Source organism: Terrapene carolina, unplaced genomic scaffold, assembly GCF_002925995.2.
Source record: "Terrapene carolina triunguis isolate 2854851 unplaced genomic scaffold, T_m_triunguis-2.0 Scaffold232, whole genome shotgun sequence".
Lineage (NCBI taxonomy): Eukaryota > Metazoa > Chordata > Testudines > Emydidae > Terrapene > Terrapene triunguis.
Window position 1 is genome coordinate 2666572 of NW_020664583.1, and position 17703 is coordinate 2684274.

The following is a 17703-nucleotide window of genomic DNA, read 5'->3' on the forward strand; positions in this document are numbered from 1 at the left end:
GCGGTGCCCCAGACGCTGAGGAGACGGAAGCGGTTCGTGAGCGGGGCCCGTACGCCTGACCCACCGACTGATGGTAGGCCAATGGCGTCCAGAAAGGCCACTGTGGAGGTGGTTGCCACTCCTGCTGCTGATGCCACTGTGGCGAGTATGGTTGGGCACTCCTACGCGAGGACGATCTGCTCCTCGATCTGTTAGAACGGTAGGAGTCCGCCTCCGAGTCAGAAGTCTCTGAATAGGAGGACATCGGAGGAGCGGTACCCACACTCGCCGGCTGGGGTGCTCACGCCGGTGCCGCTACCGTGGCGCCGCGTGGAGAGTGCGGTGAGTGCATCGCCGGTTTACCCTTAGAGTAATACTGGGGCCCGGTGGCAGCCGGAGGGTGTCTGCACCGGTGCGGCGACGCCGGCACCGGAAGGTTCAAGAGGTCTGAGGCGGCCTCGAACGCCTCAGGCGTCAATGGGAGGCGGACCTCCTCCATAATGTCCGGGGATCTATGCCGTTCCGGACTCGACCTTGCCCTCTCCGGGGCGGGAGTCAACGGGATGGCCGGATGGGTCTGCGGCGCGGGTTGCCCCGTAACAATCGTGGACTGCGCCCGACCTTTAGAGTCCCCGTGGGGAGATTGTTCGGTCCGCGGCCTGTTCTTTTTAGCCGGCACCGGCGAAGGAGAGCGGCGTCTTGTCGAAGACGATTTCCTATGCGCCGACTCTCTGCAGTGCCGGGGTCTTGGGGCCTTGGCCTCACGACCTATCTCCGGTGCCGGGGCACTGCGCACCGAGGATGAAGTGCTGGGTGCCGGCTCTGAAGGTCTGGGATCCGATTGCGGCCGCAGTGCCGAATCCATTAGGAGGACTTTAAGTCTCTGCTCTCTATCCTTGAGAGTCCTGGGGCGAAAAGCCCTGCAAATAGGACTCCTGTCCCTTTGATGGGTCTCCCCGAGGCACCGCAAGCACGAAGAGTGAGGATCACTTTTCGGCATAAACTTCCCGCAGTCCTGACAGAGTTTGAACCCTGGGGACCCGGGCATGTCCTAGCGGGGCGACGAAAAGTTGGGGAAAACCCCCCCAACTGACACCTAACTATCTAACACTAACACTAACTACTAACTAATAAACTATGTACAAGAACTATAGAACATTGCCACGATTGCTAAAAAGCAAGAGAAGTTCCAGCTAGCCGTCACCGGCGGTAAGAAGGAACTGGGGCGGTGGGGGGTCGGCTGGCCCCTATATACAGCGCCATAAAGGCGCCACTCCAGGGGGCGCCGGAGCCGACCCTATGGACGCTGCTATGGAAAAATCTTCCGGCTGGCGTGCACGCGGCGCGCACACACCTGCTTGGAATGGACACGAACAATCACTCGAAGAAGAACATAAGTTGTCGGACAAAAGTCAACACAGTTTCTGTAAAGGGAATTCATGTCTTACTAATCTATTAGAGTTCTTTGAAGGGGTCAACAAACATGTGGACAAGGGGGATCCAGTGGACATAGTGTACTTAGATTTCCAGAAAGCCTTTGACAAGGTCCCTCACTAAAGGCTCTTATGTAAATTAAGTTGTCATGGGATATGAGGGAAGATCCTTTCATAGATTGAGAACTGGTTAAAAGACAGGGAACAAAGGGTAGGAATAAATGGTAAATTCTCAGAATGGAGAGGGGTAACTAGTGGTGTTCCCCAAGAGTCAGTCCTAGGACCAATCCTATTTAAATTATTCATGAATGATCTGGAGAAAGGGGTAAACAGTGAGGTGGCAAAGTTTGCAGATGATACTAAACTGCTCAAGATAGTTAAGACCAAAGCAGACTGTGACGAACTTCAAAAAGATCTCACAAAACTAAGTGATTGGGCAACAAAATGGCAAATGAAATTTAATGTGGATAAATGTAAAGTAATGCACATTGGAAAAAATAACCCCAACTATACATAAAATATGATGGGGGCTAATTTAGCTACAACTAATCAGGAAAGAGATCTTGGAGTCATCATGGATAGTTCTCTGAAGACGTCCACGCAGCGTGCAGTGCCAGTCAAAAAAGCAAACAGGATGTTAGGAATCATTAAAAAGGGGATAGAGAACAAGACGGAGAATATCCTATTGCCCTTATATAAATCCATGGTATGCCCACATCTTGAATACTGCATACAGATGTGGTCTCCTCATCTCAAAAAAGATATACTGGCATTAGAAAAGGTTCAGAGAAGGGCAACTAAAATGATTAGGGGTTTGGAACGGGTCCCATATGAGGAGAGATTAAGGAGGCTAGGACTTTTCAGCTTGGAAAAGAGGAGACTAAGGGGGGATATGATAGAGGTATATAAAATCATGAGTGGTGTGGAGAAAGTGAATAAGGAAAAGTTATTTACTTGTTCCCATAATATAAGAACTAGGGGCCACCAAATGAAATTAATGGGCAGCAGGTTTAAAACAAATAAAAGGAAGTCCTTCTTCACATAGCGCACAATAAACCTGCGGAACTCCTTGCCTGAGGAGGTTGTGAAGGCTAGGACTATAACAGGGTTTAAAAGAGAACTAGATAAATTCATGGAAGTTAAGTCCATTAATGGCTATTAGCCAGGATGAGTAAGGAATGGTGTCCCTAGCCTCTGTTTGTCAGTGGGTGGAGATGGATGGTAGGAGAGCTCACCCACATTGTCTCTAATATCCAGGGACAAACGTGGCTACAACACCACTGCAAACGAAAAAATACTGATCAACTGAGGCCCCCAGCAAAATTATTTTTCCATTTTCATCTGACACTTTTTTTTTCAACCTTTATTTCTCTAGCAACTTCAAGAAACCAAAATTAGCTACTAGCAGTTAGTCATGTAAATCTACATTTTAAATAACTTTATAATGGCTTTTGGTCTCATTTTCCTAAATTTTAGGTTTATTTGAAAATGAGCAGTATTAACAAAAATAATCCCAAACAAACAAATCTGGAAAAAAAAAAAAAAAAAAACCACCACCCCAATTCTGCTTATCAGCAAAGGAAGAAAAAATGGTTACTCACCTTTTTGTAACTGTTTTTCTTTGAGATGTGCTGCTCATGTCCATTCCATTGTAGGTGTGTGCACGCCCACGTGCATGGCCGTCTGAGGCCTGGTCTACACTACGACTTTAATTCGGATTTAGCAGCGTTAAATCGAATTAACCCTGCACCCGTCCACACAACGGAGCTATTTATTTCGAAATAAAGCGCTCTTAAAATCAATTTCTGTACTCCACCCCGACGAGCGGAGTAGCGCCAAAATCGATTTTGTCATTTCGAATTAGGGGTAGTGTGGCCGCAATTCGATGGTATTGGCCTCCAGGAGCTATCCCACAGTGCACCATTGTGACCGCTCTGGACAGCAATCTGAACTCGGATGCACTGGCCAGGTAGACAGGAAAAGCCCCGCGAACATTTGAATTTCATTTCCTGTTTGCCTAGCGTGGAGAGCACAGGTGACCACAGAGAGCTCATCAGCACAGGTAACCATGCAGGCCGATAATCGAAAAAGAGCACCAGCATGGACCGTAGGGGAGGTACTGGATCTGATTGCTATATGGGGAGAGGATTCAGTGCTAGCAGAACTTCGTTCAAAGAGACGAAATGCCAAAACTTTTGAAAAAATCTCCAAGGGCATGATGGAGAGAGGCCACAATAGGGACTCAGATCAGTGCCGCGTGAAAGTCAAGGAGCTCAGACAAGCCTATCAAAAAACAAAGGAGGCAAACGGTCGCTCCGGGTCAGAGCCGCGGACATGCCGCTTCTACGCCGAGCTGCATGCAATTCTAGGGGGGGCCGCCACCACTACCCCACCTCTGACCGTGGATTCCCAGGCGGGGATAATCTCATCAGCTACACCTGAGGATTCTGTGGACGGGGAAGAGGAGGAGGACGACGATAACGAGCTTGCAGAGAGCACCCAGCACTCCGTTCTCCCCAACAGCCAGGATCTTTTTCTCAGCCTGACTGAAGTACCCTCCCAAGCCAGTATCCAAGACCACGACCCCATGGAAGGGACCTCAGGTGAGTTTACCTTTTAAAATATAAAACTTGTTTTAAAAGCAAGGGTTTTTAATGATTACTTTGCCCTGAGGACTTGGGATGCATTCGCAGCCAGTACAGCTACTGGAAAAGTCTGTTAACGTGTCTGGGGATGGAGCGGAAATCCTCCAGGGACATCTCCATGAAGCTCTCCTGGAGGTACTCCAAAAGCCTTGCCACAAGGTTTCTGGGCAGTGCAGCCTTATTCCGTCCTCCATGGTAGGACACTTGACCGTGCCATGCTTGCAGCAAGTAATCTGGTATCATTGCATGACAAAGCCTGGCAGTGTATGGTCCCGGTGTTTGCTGGCATTCAAGCAACATCCGTTCTTTATCTTGCTGTGTAATCCTCAGGAGAGTGATATCGCTCATGGTAACCTGGTTGAAATACGGGAATTTAATTAAGCGGACAGAGGTGGCCGTTCCTACTGGGCTGTTTGCCTGTGGCTGAAAAGAAATCCTTCCCTGCAGTTAGCCGAGCGCGGGGGCGGGGGGGGGGAGGAGGGGGCGGGATTGGCCCACAGCTTTTCGAGTTTGGCTAGCAGGGATCTTCCCTGATACCAGCCACATGGTGGGGGGAGGGATAAAGCGATCATCCAGAGAATTGGATGGGGGGGGGGTTAGTTTGTTTTCTGCTGCTGAAGTTTAACAGGAAAACCACAGCACTCAACGGGCTTTGCTTGGTATGTGGGAAAGGAGGGCGCAGAAGCCGAAAGACAATGGCTTACCATGGCTGCATGCAAGCCGAACTCTGTTGCCTGGACCTGCGTCTGTGATCTCTAGCAGCAAAGCCACAGGCACTCAATATTAAGAGGCAAAATGCGACCTTGCACAGAAATCACATGTGCTATGTAATGTGAATAGTGTTGGTCACCGTGAAAGAGTATAAGCATTGTTCTGCAAAATGTATCTTTTTAAAAAATTCACTCCTTTTTTCCCTCCCTCCAGCAGCTGCAAATTCTTCAAGCCTCCCTCCTCCATCCCGAAGGCAATCACAGATAAGGCGTCGGAAAAAGAAGACGTGAGACGACATGTTCGCAGAAATCATCGAATCCACCCGCAGTGACAGAGCTAATCTGAATGAGTGGAAGGACACGGTTTCAAAGTATAGGAAAGAAGCCAGTGAACGTGAGGACAGGAGGGACCAACGTGAGGACATGAGGGACCAACATGAGGACATGAGGGACCAACGTGAGGACAGGAGAGACGCTCGAGATGAGAGGTGGCGGCAGGAAGATCAGAGGAGGCAGGATGCAACGCTGGGGCTGCTGCGTGAGCAAACAGACATGCTCCGTCGTCTGGTGGAGCTTCAGGAACGGCAGCAGGATAACAGAGTGCCGCTACAGCCCCTGTATAACCCCCCTACCCCCTCACCATGTTCCATAGCCTCCTCACCCAGACGTGTAAGAACGCGGGGGGGGGGAGGCTCCGTACACCTTCCCATTCCACCCCAGTGGACAGCCCAAGCAAAAGGCGGTCATTTTTTTAACCTTTTTTTAGTGGCCTTTTCCTTCCCTCCTCCCAAACCCCACCCGGGTTCCCTCCCTCTTTTTATAATCTATGAATAAAGAATAAATGATTTTTAAACGATAGTGACTTTATTTGGTTTGAAAGCAAGCTGGGGGAAGGGGGAAGGTGGGTTCCTTATAGAGAATGAGTCAATAAAGGGGGCGGGTTTTCATGAAGGAGAAACAAACAGAAATTTCACACTGTAGCTTGGCCAGTCATGAAACTGGTTTTCAAAGCTTCTCTGATGCACAGTGCTTCCTGGTGTGCTCTTCTAATCGCCCTGGTGTCTGGCTGCGCGTAATCAGCAGCCAGGCGATTTGCCTCAGCCTCCCACCCTGCCATAAAGGTCTCCCCCTTACTTTCACAGAGATTGTGGAGCACACAGCAAGCAGAAATAACAATGGGGAGATTTCTTTGGCTGAGGTCAGAGCGAGTCAGCAGCGATCTCCAGCGACCTTTTAAACGGCCAAATGCACATTCTACCACCATTCTGCACTTGCTCAGCCTGTAGTTAAACAGCTCCTGACTCCTGTCCAGGCTGCCTGTGTATGGTTTCATGAGCCATGGCATTAAGGGGTAGGCTGGGTCCCCAAGAATAACTATTGGCATTTCAACATCCCCAACGGTTATTTTCTGGTCCGGGAAGTAAGTCCCTTGCTGCAGCCCTTTAAACAGAATAGTGTTCCTGAAGACGCGAGCGTCATGAACCCTTCCCGGCCAGCCCACATTGATGTTGGTGAAACGTCCCTTGTGATCCACAAGTGCTTGCAGCACCATTGAAAAGTACCCCTTGCGGTTTATGTACTGGGTACCCTGGTGCTCCGGTGCCAAGATAGGGATATGGGTTCCATCTATCGTCCCACCACAGTTAGGGAATCCCATTGCAGCAAAGCTATCCACTATGACCTGCACATTTCCCAGAGTCACTACCTTTCGTAGCAGCACCTCAGTGATTGCTTTGGCTACTTGCATCACAGTAGCCCCCACAGTAGATTTGCCCACTCCAAATTGATTCCCAACTGACCGGTAGCTGTCTGGCGTTGCAATCTTCCACAGGGCTATCGCCACTCGCTTCTCAACTGTGAGGGCTGCTCTCATCTTGGTATTCTGGCGTTTCAGGGCAGGGGACAGCAAGTCACAAAGTTCCATGAAAGTGCCCTTACGCATGCGAAAGTTCCGCAGCCACTGGGAATCGTCCCACACCTGCAACACTATGCGGTCCCACCAGTCTGTGCTTGTTTCTCTTGCCCAGAATCGGCGTTCCATGGATAGAACCTGCCCCATTAACAACATGATCTCCAAAGCACCGGGGCCCGCGGTTTGAGAGAATTCTGTGTCCGTGTCCATGTCCATGTCCTCATCACGCTTGTCGCTGCGCTGCCGCCGCCGCCTCCTCGCCTCGTTTTTCTGGTCCTGGCTCAGCATAAACTCCATGAGAACGCGCGAGGTGTTTACAATGTTCATGACTGCTGTCTGGAGCTGAGCGGGCTCCATGCTTGCCGTGGTATGGAGTCTGCAGTGTTCACCCAGGAAAAAAGGCGCGAAATGGTTGTCTGCCGTCCGTTGCTTTCATGCAGGGAGGGAGGGAAGGGTGAGGCTGTACCCAGAACCACCTGCGACAATGTTTTTTGTCCCATCAGGCACTGGGATCTCAACCCAGAATTCCAATGGGCGGGGGAGACTGCGGGAACTATGGGATAGCTATGGGATAGCTACCCACAGTGCAACGCTCCAGAAATTGACGCTAGCCCCGGTACATGGACGCACACCGCCGAATTAATGTGCTTAGTGTGGCCGCATACATTCGAATTTATACAATCTGTTTCCCAAATTCGAATTATATAAATTCGGATTAATCCCGTTGTGTAGACATACCCTGAGACTTTTGCCTTAGCAGTACCAGTAGGGACGGCTGTGGCGCCCTCTGGAGTGCTGCGTTCATAGCGTGGTACAGCAGGCACCACCAGTCTTGCGCCCTCTCGGTTCCTTCTTGCCAACCATGCTGACAGAGGGGCAGAAGGGCAGGTAATGGAATGGACATGAGCAACACATCTCGAAGAACAGTTACAAAAAGGTGAATAACTGTTTTTTCTTCTTTGAGTGCTAGCTCATGTCGATTCCACTGTAGGTGAATCAAAAGCAGAATCCCAGGAGGTGGGCTCAGAGTTTCTCAGTCTTGCAGATTATAGTACTGCTCTGCCGAAACCAGCATCAGCCTGAGCCTGCTGAATCAGTGCATAGTGCGAGGCAAATGTGTGGACAGACGACCAGGTTGCAGCATGGCAAATTTCCTGGATCGGCACCTAAGCAAAGAAGGCCACTGCCGAGGCCTGCGCCCTAGTGGAGTGGACCATCACAATTGGTGGTGGGGACACCTTCACCAGCTCATAGCAGTAGCCGATACAAGCCGTGATCCAGGACGAGATCCTCTGGGTGGACACTGGACAACCTTTCATTCGGTCCGCGACAGCAACAAACAGCTGCATAGACTTACGGAATGGCTTCCTTTTCTCTATGTAGAAGGCCAGACCCTGTCTAACGTCCAAAGTGTGCAGCCTGCACTACTCATCCGTCGCATGAGGCTTTGGGCAAAGGACCGGAAGATATATGTCCTGACCCGTGTGAAACTGGGAGAAGACCTTAGGCAGAAAGGCCAGGGAGGGATGCAGATGGACCTTGACCGTATACGGGGACTCTGACATGAGCGCCGTGATCTCAGACACCCTACGGGCTGAAGGAGACCTTCCAGGATAACAGCAGAGGAGAGCAGGAAGCCAGGGCTCAAAGGGGACCCCGTGAGCCTGGACAGCACAAGGTTCAGGTCCCAAGGAGGGACCAGGTTTCGGACCTGCGGGTAAAGGCGCGCCATACCTTTCAGAAACCGCACCATCATGGGATGGGCGAAGACCAACCTGCCTTGAAACGGAGGGTGGAAAACTGAAATGGCCGCCAGGTGCACCTTGATCGAGGACAGCGACAGGCCCTGGAGCTTCAGGTGTAGCAAATAGTCCAGGACATCCTGCAGGGGGGGCCTCCTCTGCTCAGATACGGCGATCTGTGGCCCAACACTTGAACCGCTCCCATTTTCATACGGAGGTAGCCCTGGTGGAGGGGCTTCCTGCTGCCCAGCAAGACCTGCTGGACACCGGAAGAACACTGCCACTCCTCCCCCCCAGCCACACAGAAACCAGACCATCAGGTGCAGCGCCGCCAGATTGCTGTGGTTCTGAGACAGTAGGTCCGGCCGAAAAGGCAGCTGTAATGGGGTGGCTGCTGAAAGGCTCAGGAGCATGGTGAACCAGTGCCAATGAGGCCACACCGAGGCTATGAGAATGACCAAAGCTTTCTTTCGCTTCACCTTGAGCAGGACCCTGTGGATCAGCTGCACCAGCGGGAAGGCATACATGAGTGCTCCTGACCACGGGATCAGGAAGGCATGTGACAGGGAGCCCTTGTCCCTGCCCTGCATGTGGCACTTCCTGTTCTGTCTGGATGCGAACTGGTCCACATAGGGAGTCCCCCACCTTCGGAAGACTAGGCTGACCACCTCCAGGTGGAGCGACCATTCGTGGTGAGATGAGAAGTTCCTGCTGAGGCGATCCACCAGGATGTTATTGGTACCAGGCAGTTGGGTGGCCACCAAATGAATGTCGTGCTGCACACAGAAGTCCGAAAGACTGAGTGCCTCCCAACAGAGGGCTGGAGACCTGGCCCAGTCCTGCCTGTTGATGTAGTACATTGCGGCAGTATTGTCTGTCAGGACCTGCACCACCTTGCCTTCCAGGCGGGGCAGGAAAGCCTGGCACGCCAGACGAACTGCTCTGAGTTCCCGGACATTGATATGAAGGGCTAGGTCATGTTGTGGCCAATGGCACTGGGTGCTGAGGTTGCCCAGATGATCCCCCCAACCCAGGTCCTACACATCCGAGACCAAGGGAGCGAGGGTGACGGGGTCGTGAAAGGGACTCCCTGTGGCACTGACCTGGGATCCCGCCACAAGTCGAGCGAGGAGAGGCCGTGGCTCAGCACCGTGACCACTCAGTCCAGGGGGTGCCTGCTGGGAATGTAGATCAAGGCCAGCCACGTTTGTAGGAACCTCAGATGAAGCAGGGAGTGGCTTACCACAAAGGTGCACATGGCCATGTCGCCCATCAGACGCAGGCACATGTGGGCCGTGGTGAGTGGATGGCTCTGTATGTGAGCGATCAGGTCCGACATGGCTTGAAAACATGCTTCTGGCAGGAATGCCCTGGCCCGCCAGGAGTCGAGAACCGCACCAAGGAACAATATGCATTGAACCGATGCTAACATGGATTTTTCTGTGTTTATTAGGAGACCCAGGTCACTGATGGTGGAGCGCATCAGATTGAGGCTCCACTGGACCTTGTCCAGAAATCTTCCCTTGATGAGCCAATTGTCGAAATACAGGAAGATCTGGACCCCTCAACGATTCAGGTGAGCCACCACTGGCACCACACATTTTGTGAATACCCTGGGGGCAGAGGACAGGCCAAAGGGCAGCACCGTAAACTGGAAGTGGTGCCCTGCCACTATAAAGTGCAGGAAACATCTGTGCCCCAGGAAGGTAGAGACATGAAAGTAAGCATCTTTTAAATCAAGAGCGGCGTACCAGTCCCCCAGATCCAGAGAAGGGATGATGGAGGCCAGGGATACCATGCGGAACTTCAACTTCAACAGAGACTTGTTGAGGCCCTGCAGGTCCAGGATGGGTCTGAGCCCCCCTTTTGCCTTCGGGATTAGGAAATAGAGTAGAATCCTCTTCCAGTCATATCCCAAGGAACTGCCTCCACGGCTCCCAGGCGTAGGAGGTTCTCTACCTCCTGAATGAGGAGCTGCTTGTGAGAAGGGTCCCTGAAGAGGGAAAGGGGGGGCAAGAAGAGGCAGCCAAAAATTGCACGGCGTAGCCCCGAGCCACTGTGTCCAGGACCCAACGGTCCGAGGTAACCCACGACCAGGCTGAGCGGTAAGAGAAAAAGCGGTCGAGGAAGGGTCGGGAAGGATCTGGGCAGTTGGCTGGCACGTTGCCCCCGAGCACACCCTCAAAATGAGTGCTTCTGGCCCCCGGTGTTTCGCTGGGCCAGCCTGCGTAGGAGATAGGGACGACAAACGGAGACGGTGGTTAAACCCAGTGTCCCTTTTCCTTGTAGGACCCTGCCGAGGCTGCCATTGCCTAGGAGGTGGGGGAGGCCAGAACTGCTGCCAAGATGATTGAGGCGTGTACATGTCCAGGGAACAGAGGATCGCCTTTGTGTCCTTTAAACCGTGCACATGCGCATCTGTTTGATCAGAAACTAGGCCGACACCATCGAATGAAAGGTCCTCAATCGAGGCCTGCATCTCCTGAGACAGGCCAGCACTTTAGAGCCAGGAGCTGCGCCGCATGACCGCTGCCGAGACAACCACTTGGGCAGCTGAATCGGCGGTGTCCCAGGCCATCTGAAGAGAGGATCGAGCAGCCACGGTCCCTTCCTCCACCAGGGTGGTGAATTCCTGGGCTGCTTCCTGGGACATGGAGTCCTTGAACTTGAGGACAGAGACCCACAAGTTAAAATTGTAGCAGCTCAAGAGGGCCTGGTGATTTGTCACCCAAAACTGAAGCCTAGCTGTGGAATAAATCTTCCGGCTGAATAAGTCCAGTCTTTTCTCTTCTTTATTCTTAGGGATAGAACTGGTAGGCCCCCGTTTGTCCCGCTCATAGGCTGCCGACACGACCAACGAACCCGGTGGCGGATGAGTATGTAAGTACTCGAACCCCTTTGCGGGGACAAAGTACTTCTTTTCTGCCCTTTTTGAGGTGTGCGGGCTGGAGGATGGGGTCTGCCAGATGGCCTTGGCAATATTCAGGACCCCTTTGTGAACCAGGAGCATGACCCAGGTTGGGGCGGATTCAGAGAGCACATTAAAAAGTTTGTCTATCTGCTCCTCCATCTCCTCCACTTTGATGTCGACGTTAGCCGCCATCCTGCGGAGCAGAGCCTGATACTTGCAGAAATTGTCCAGTAGGTAGGCCTGGATGGTCCTACTACCGCTTCTTCCAGGGAGGAGGAGGATGACTGGACGGTCAGGGGGGAGGGGAAGCTCAGTGGTGTCTCCTCCCACCAGGGAGGGTGGCCTTTGGGGTGGGAACTGGTTCCTCATGCGAGGCAGTCACCGGGACGTCCTGCACCGAGCCTGGTGCCGGGGCGCTGCCTGTCATCTATCTGATGCGGTGACCGAGAGCTGGTGGGAGTGGGGCACCAGCATGACAGGAACGCCCCATGTGTTCCAATATGGCTTTGGTGCCAGGGCGGCACTGATGTCGCTCATGTGCCTGCCGGAGCCCACTCACGCTGTCTGGGCGAGGGATTGACTTGCGCCTCCGAGCCCGAGAAGTTGTCTCCCTCTGGCGACCAGGGCAGGGCTGTGGAGGCTTGAGTCTGACAGCTCATGGTCACTGCCAGAGACCGGTGACAGGACCAGTCCAGCCGGTGCCAGAGGTAGAGGGAGTGGCGGCGCGTCAGGGAGCGCCCTCGAGGTCTTGGCAATGGTGACCGACGGCAAGACAAAGACTGGTACCAGGGTGATCGACGATGCCTGGGCGAACCTCGGAGCGACAACAGAGATCGAGCGTGCAGGGCTGGCGACTTGTAGTGGCTAGCCAGAGACCTGGGCCAATGCAAAGACCAAGAAGGTGGCGACCTCTGGCTCTGTTGTGGGTCCAGAAATAGGCGGCACTTGGCTGATGTGTTCTAGGCCTTTCTAGTGGGCTTGCCCTCATGGGGAGCCTTAGCTGGGTCCTTTGCTGCACGCAGCAGAGGTGCTGTGGACTCTCCCAATGCCGGGCCCTCAGAGGGGGCCGGGTGTGCCAATTGCTTAGGCCCGTTACTGCTCCCCAGAGTCAGTGGTGGGTCCTTTCAACCCCCTGTGGCTGAACTCTTCACCAAAGTTGAAGTGCTGGGCGCTCATTCGGGCCGCACTGGCTCCAAAGCTGGACGCAGGGCAGCCTGCATCAGAAGGGCCCTGAGGCGGATGTAACGCTCCTTCTGAGTCCGTGGACGAAAGTTCTGGCAGATACAACAGCGCTCTTTTATATGGTTTTCCCCAAGGCACTGCAAACTCCTCTCGTGTGGGTCACTAACAGGCATAGGCCTGTTACAGGACGAACAGAGCTTGAAACCTCGAAATCGTGGCATGCCCCGCTGGGGGCAAGGTCCCCATGGGGATGCTATCTAACTAAACACTTAACAGGTACTTACCTACTAATTAACAATGCTTCAGACTATTTACAGAAAGCACAAGGGTAAACAGACGAAGAGAAACCGCTGACCATGGGTGGTAAGAAGGAACTGAGAGGGTGCAGGGCCAGCGGCAACTGATATACCATGCCATGAGCACGGCACTCCAGAGGGCACCACAGCCGTCCCTATGGGTACCGCTAAGGCAAAAGTCTCCAACAGCCGCGCACATGGGCGCGCACACTCCTACAATGGAATCAATATGAGCAAGCACTCGAAGAAGAGGAATTAAGGCTGATTTTAATTTTTGAGAAGTGCAAAGATGTGGCTATACAAGAACCTAGGTAAGCAGGGAGGTAAATGGTCAATTTTATTATTTAGCAACAATGTATATTCATAAGAAAAATGAAAAGATTTAATTTTGAGCTACAGATGGTTAGATAGCTTTCTGGAAAATTTCAGTTAATGGGAAAAATGCTGAGGTTGAAAATAGTACTAATTAGATAAAGATATATCCATCAATATTATAATTTAAAGAAGACATACATTTCTTCAGTAGAACTGAAGATGGTATTGAGATACTAGGACTATACAGGAGGGTTGCTGTTAAAACCTATTACAAAAAATACTTGAAGTGTCTAGTGTCTGTCTGCCTATCACTAGTTTGCTGTATTAACCTGCTGCTCTTGTATTATATTTGGATAGGAAGATCTTTGGGTCAGGCACAACCTTTTTGTTATGTGTAGACTGTGACCTGTACAGTGTGGCCCTGACCCTGATTGGGGTCCCAAGGCATTACTCCAATACAAATAATCAACATCAGCAAATAACAATAAACTCTCTGATACATTAAGGCCAGGAAACTTACAGATATCTGCTTAACTTTTTGCATGTGAGCCCTGAACACATACCTACTTAAATCCAGCCATAAATCCAGTGTTTTTATTAAGACCAATTCATAACTTTGCTAGACACCAAAAATCATGGTCTTAATAAAGATACTGGATTTATGGTTTATTACAACAATCTGTAACCCACTAACTCCACTTTGTCCTATGACTACAGGGGTGTTAACAGGCCATTTCACTTTGAATGATCCCTAGAATATGCGCTAACTACTTATGCTAAACTATCTGTTCGATTTTGTATTTAGCTGTGACAATCTGAGTACCTTTCCCAGACCTGTGGAAGAGCTCTTTGTAATATCTGTAATCAAAAATAATAATATCAAGTGAGCACTGTACACTTTGTATTTTGTGTTGGAAGATGGTGCCTGGGTGGCCGGGATCTGGTACCTGTTGCTGCAGGGGAAGGGACCAATCAGCTGCGGAGGCAGGGGAGGGACCAATCAGGAAGTGGACTAATTGGGGCTCTTTCTGAGCTGCAATGTCTGCTCTTCAAAAATCCCGGACATTTCCTGTTATTTGAAAAATCTGCTGACACAGGATGGAGCCTCAAAAAAGAGGCAATGCCTGGGAAAACCCGGACATATGGTTGTGATGGGTTGGATCACAGAAACCCCCTTGGGAGCTGCCACCTGATGTGCCAAGACTACCTCTGATCCTGCTTTCCCTGCCAGCTCAGGACTCCAGCACCCTGTCTTGCTGAGCCAGACACTCCCGTCTGCTCCAACACAGATCCAGGGTCTGAATTACTTGCTGCAAAGCTGCAGGTTTACCTGAAAGCAGCTCACAGAAGTGTGCCTGTCTTTAGCACTCAGATGCCCAATTCCCAATGGGGTCTAAACCCAAATAAACCCGTTTTACCCTGTATAAAACTTATGCAAGGTAAACTCATAAATTGTTTGCCCTCTATAACACTGATAGAGAGATATGCACAGATGTTTGCTCCCCCAGGTATTAATACATACTCTGAGTTAATTAATAAGTAAAAAGTGATTTTATTAAATACAGAAAGTAGGATTTAAGTGGTTCCAAGTAGTAACAGTAAGTCACCAAGCAAAATAAAATAAAATGCGCCAATCTATGTCTAATCAAACACTGAATACAGATAAGATCCTCACCAGTTCCAGAATGCTCCCTTTTACAGACTAATATCCTTTTAGCCTGGGTCCAGCAATCACTCACACCCCTTTGTTCCAGTTTCTTCCAAGCATCCTGGGGGGTGGGGAGGCTCTCTCTTTAGCCAGCTGAAGACCAAATGGAGTGGTCTCCCATGGGTTTAAATAGACCCTCTCTTGTGGGTGGAGACCCTCCTCCTCACTCCTATGCAAAGTCCAGCTCCAAGATGGAGTTCTGGAGTCACCTGGGCAGTCACATGTCCATGCATGACTCACAGTCTTTGCAGACAGAAGCCATTGTCCACATGGTATCTTGTATGTCTCCAGGAAGACTTCTTATGTGGATTGGAGCATTCCAAGATGCATTGTTCCCCAAGTGCTTCCTGATCGGGTAGTTAACCTTGCAAATTCCTTCCTAAAGAATCTGACCAAATGCCTCACAAAGCTTACTTAGAAATCAAGCAAGTATACAACCAATATTCTTAACCTCAAGTACAAAATGATACATGTGTACAAATAGGATGAATAGATATAGTAGACCATAACTTTACAGAGCTATGTTACATGGCACAGGCAGCACAAAACATATTCCAGTTATGTCATATTCCCATAAAGCCTTATGGGAGGTACCATCACAATGGTAACCCTATCTGTACATGGAAAGGCATTCGCACTACTCAAACCAGGCTCTGGCTCCCACTCTTGGGGTGGGAATAAAAGTCCCAAGAAAATAATATTTTCTGCTGCCTGTCAATCCCACAAGGATTTGAAGCCACAGAAAGGCCTAAAACTCATGGGATGAGTTCCAATCTATAGCTCTTCAACACTGGTTCACGATGTAGTTCCTTCACAGGAGCTTGCCTGGTGTGCTGTTCTATCAGAACAAACCTCGGCTACTGTACAAGCAACAAAGAAGGCTATCGCCATTACAATTCCATAGTAAAACTTCCATAACTTCCTATGATGAGATTATTAGAATAGACCACACAGCAGCCAGTTCCACATGGAAAGTAAAATAAATGTTCTTCAATTGTTCTACCTGAAACACCCAAGAGTCACTTAGCTGAGTGTGGGATTTTTTGTTCTGATTAATATTCCACAGTCTTGGGGTGAGTCAGCCCATTTAGACAGTATTTTTGAAAGTCTGGAAACATTAAATAGCTCATTTTCCACTCAGCTTGCCTCTATCCATTATCTCCTATTAATACTACTGGGAGTTTAACTCATACATCATTGGAGGCCAAACCTCTAAGAATGTAAGATAACTACCATATGAGTGACTGCGCTTGAAGACATGTGGAGGATATCTGGAACTTATAATCATCAGGTTATTAGTCGGGGGGGGGGAAGGGGAGGAGAGTTAAACATTATTTTCAGCAATTATCTAACATACATCATTAGCATTCTATTCTTACAAAGAACGTACATACTTCTTGACTGCCTGGTACAAAGTTGATAACTATCATGCACTATATACACTGTCGCTGTTTTAGTGTGCAGTATGTGTGGCACAGACAGATCCAGAGATTAGTGCATATAAATCACCCACCCACAAAAAAAAATGGCTACACAATTGCCAACTAATACAATGAATATGAAATGTGTGTTTTTACAAGTGCTACTCAAGGAGATTTTATTTGTGGGAAGACTGACTCATGGGATAGCAAGAATTATACTGTAATTACCCAAAGCTAGAAGACAAAAGGAGTTAGAAACTTAGATGAAATTAAAAAAAAAAAGAAGGTCCAAGAACCATATTAGCAAAAACAGCTGTTGCACTATAATATTTTTGAATCGCTTTGTTATGCCTTCACATACTCACCCAGCAGTAGTTTTCTTTTTTCCTTTTCTATTTTTTTCATCCTTTTAGTTTAGTTTTGCTATTGTTGGCTCACAGTTTCAGCAGACACTAGACAAATAATCTTTTCAACAATATAGCCCTTTTCTAAACAGTATCTCTTAACTCCATCCCTTGGGGGGAGAGGGGGAAGTAATGACTTAATACTTCTCAGGTTCATCAGATGCGCCCCTTCTCTATTTGTCTTACTTTTCTTCTTGCTTACTTAGTTGCAGGAGAAACAAGAATCTTGGGATTTCAAACTTCATCTACATATATATTTACAGCTATTCCTAAATATAGTATTTGTATTATTCATCAGCCACATTATTTTATTCTGTGATCTAGTCAGATCTGATAATATACGGGAATCAGGCTGGGTCAATACTTGGAGACTTCCACTGGGCTACAGGAAGTGGGGTTATTTCAGTAGATGATGATCTTCCCTGAGAGTCATTAATGAATCGATGACCTAACACGGTGCTAGGGAGTAATACTTGGCTAAAATGACAACATATGAGTGATTGAGAACTCCTTGTCCTCACCACTTACAGATCCCCTGATACTTTTCTCAAGACTAGTGTTATTCTTCAATTCTCATCATCAGCAGTTGTGCAGAGTTGCTGTGTGCCATTAAACATTTATTGTGTTCCTCTAAAGAGGTGTATGAAGTCATATCTACATATGGCCCCTAATTCTGGAAAGCATCCCTGTTCAGGACAGCATTTACACACATCCTTAAGCACTGTCCTGAATTGGGGCCATAGTTTTTAAAGGGCTAGAATGAAAGATGCTATATAAGTGTAAGATATAAATTACTAAAGGTGCTAGTTTTTTCTGTTATCCAATGCAAGTAATTAATAGAGATGACTATCTTACTACCTCTGGAAATTTGCAATTCACACTGATTTTATACTCATCTTTATGAAATTATTTTAATTATGATTTTACATTAATAATGTAGTGAAAAATTCCAGGCCAAAAGATTAAAATACATAAACAGCTCAAAGTAGATGAAATACTTTTCATGTTAATATAAGGAATATCTGAAAATCAAGTTCCAGACACC

At 49.2% G+C, this 17703-nt stretch overlaps 1 protein-coding gene across 3 annotated transcripts in view; it reads right to left on the bottom strand.

Annotated features, from left to right (window-relative positions):
- The window catches only part of ATG7 (autophagy related 7), a 279680-nt gene that overhangs the window by 106733 nt on the left and 155244 nt on the right, over window positions 1-17703 (bottom strand). The window lies entirely within an intron of this gene.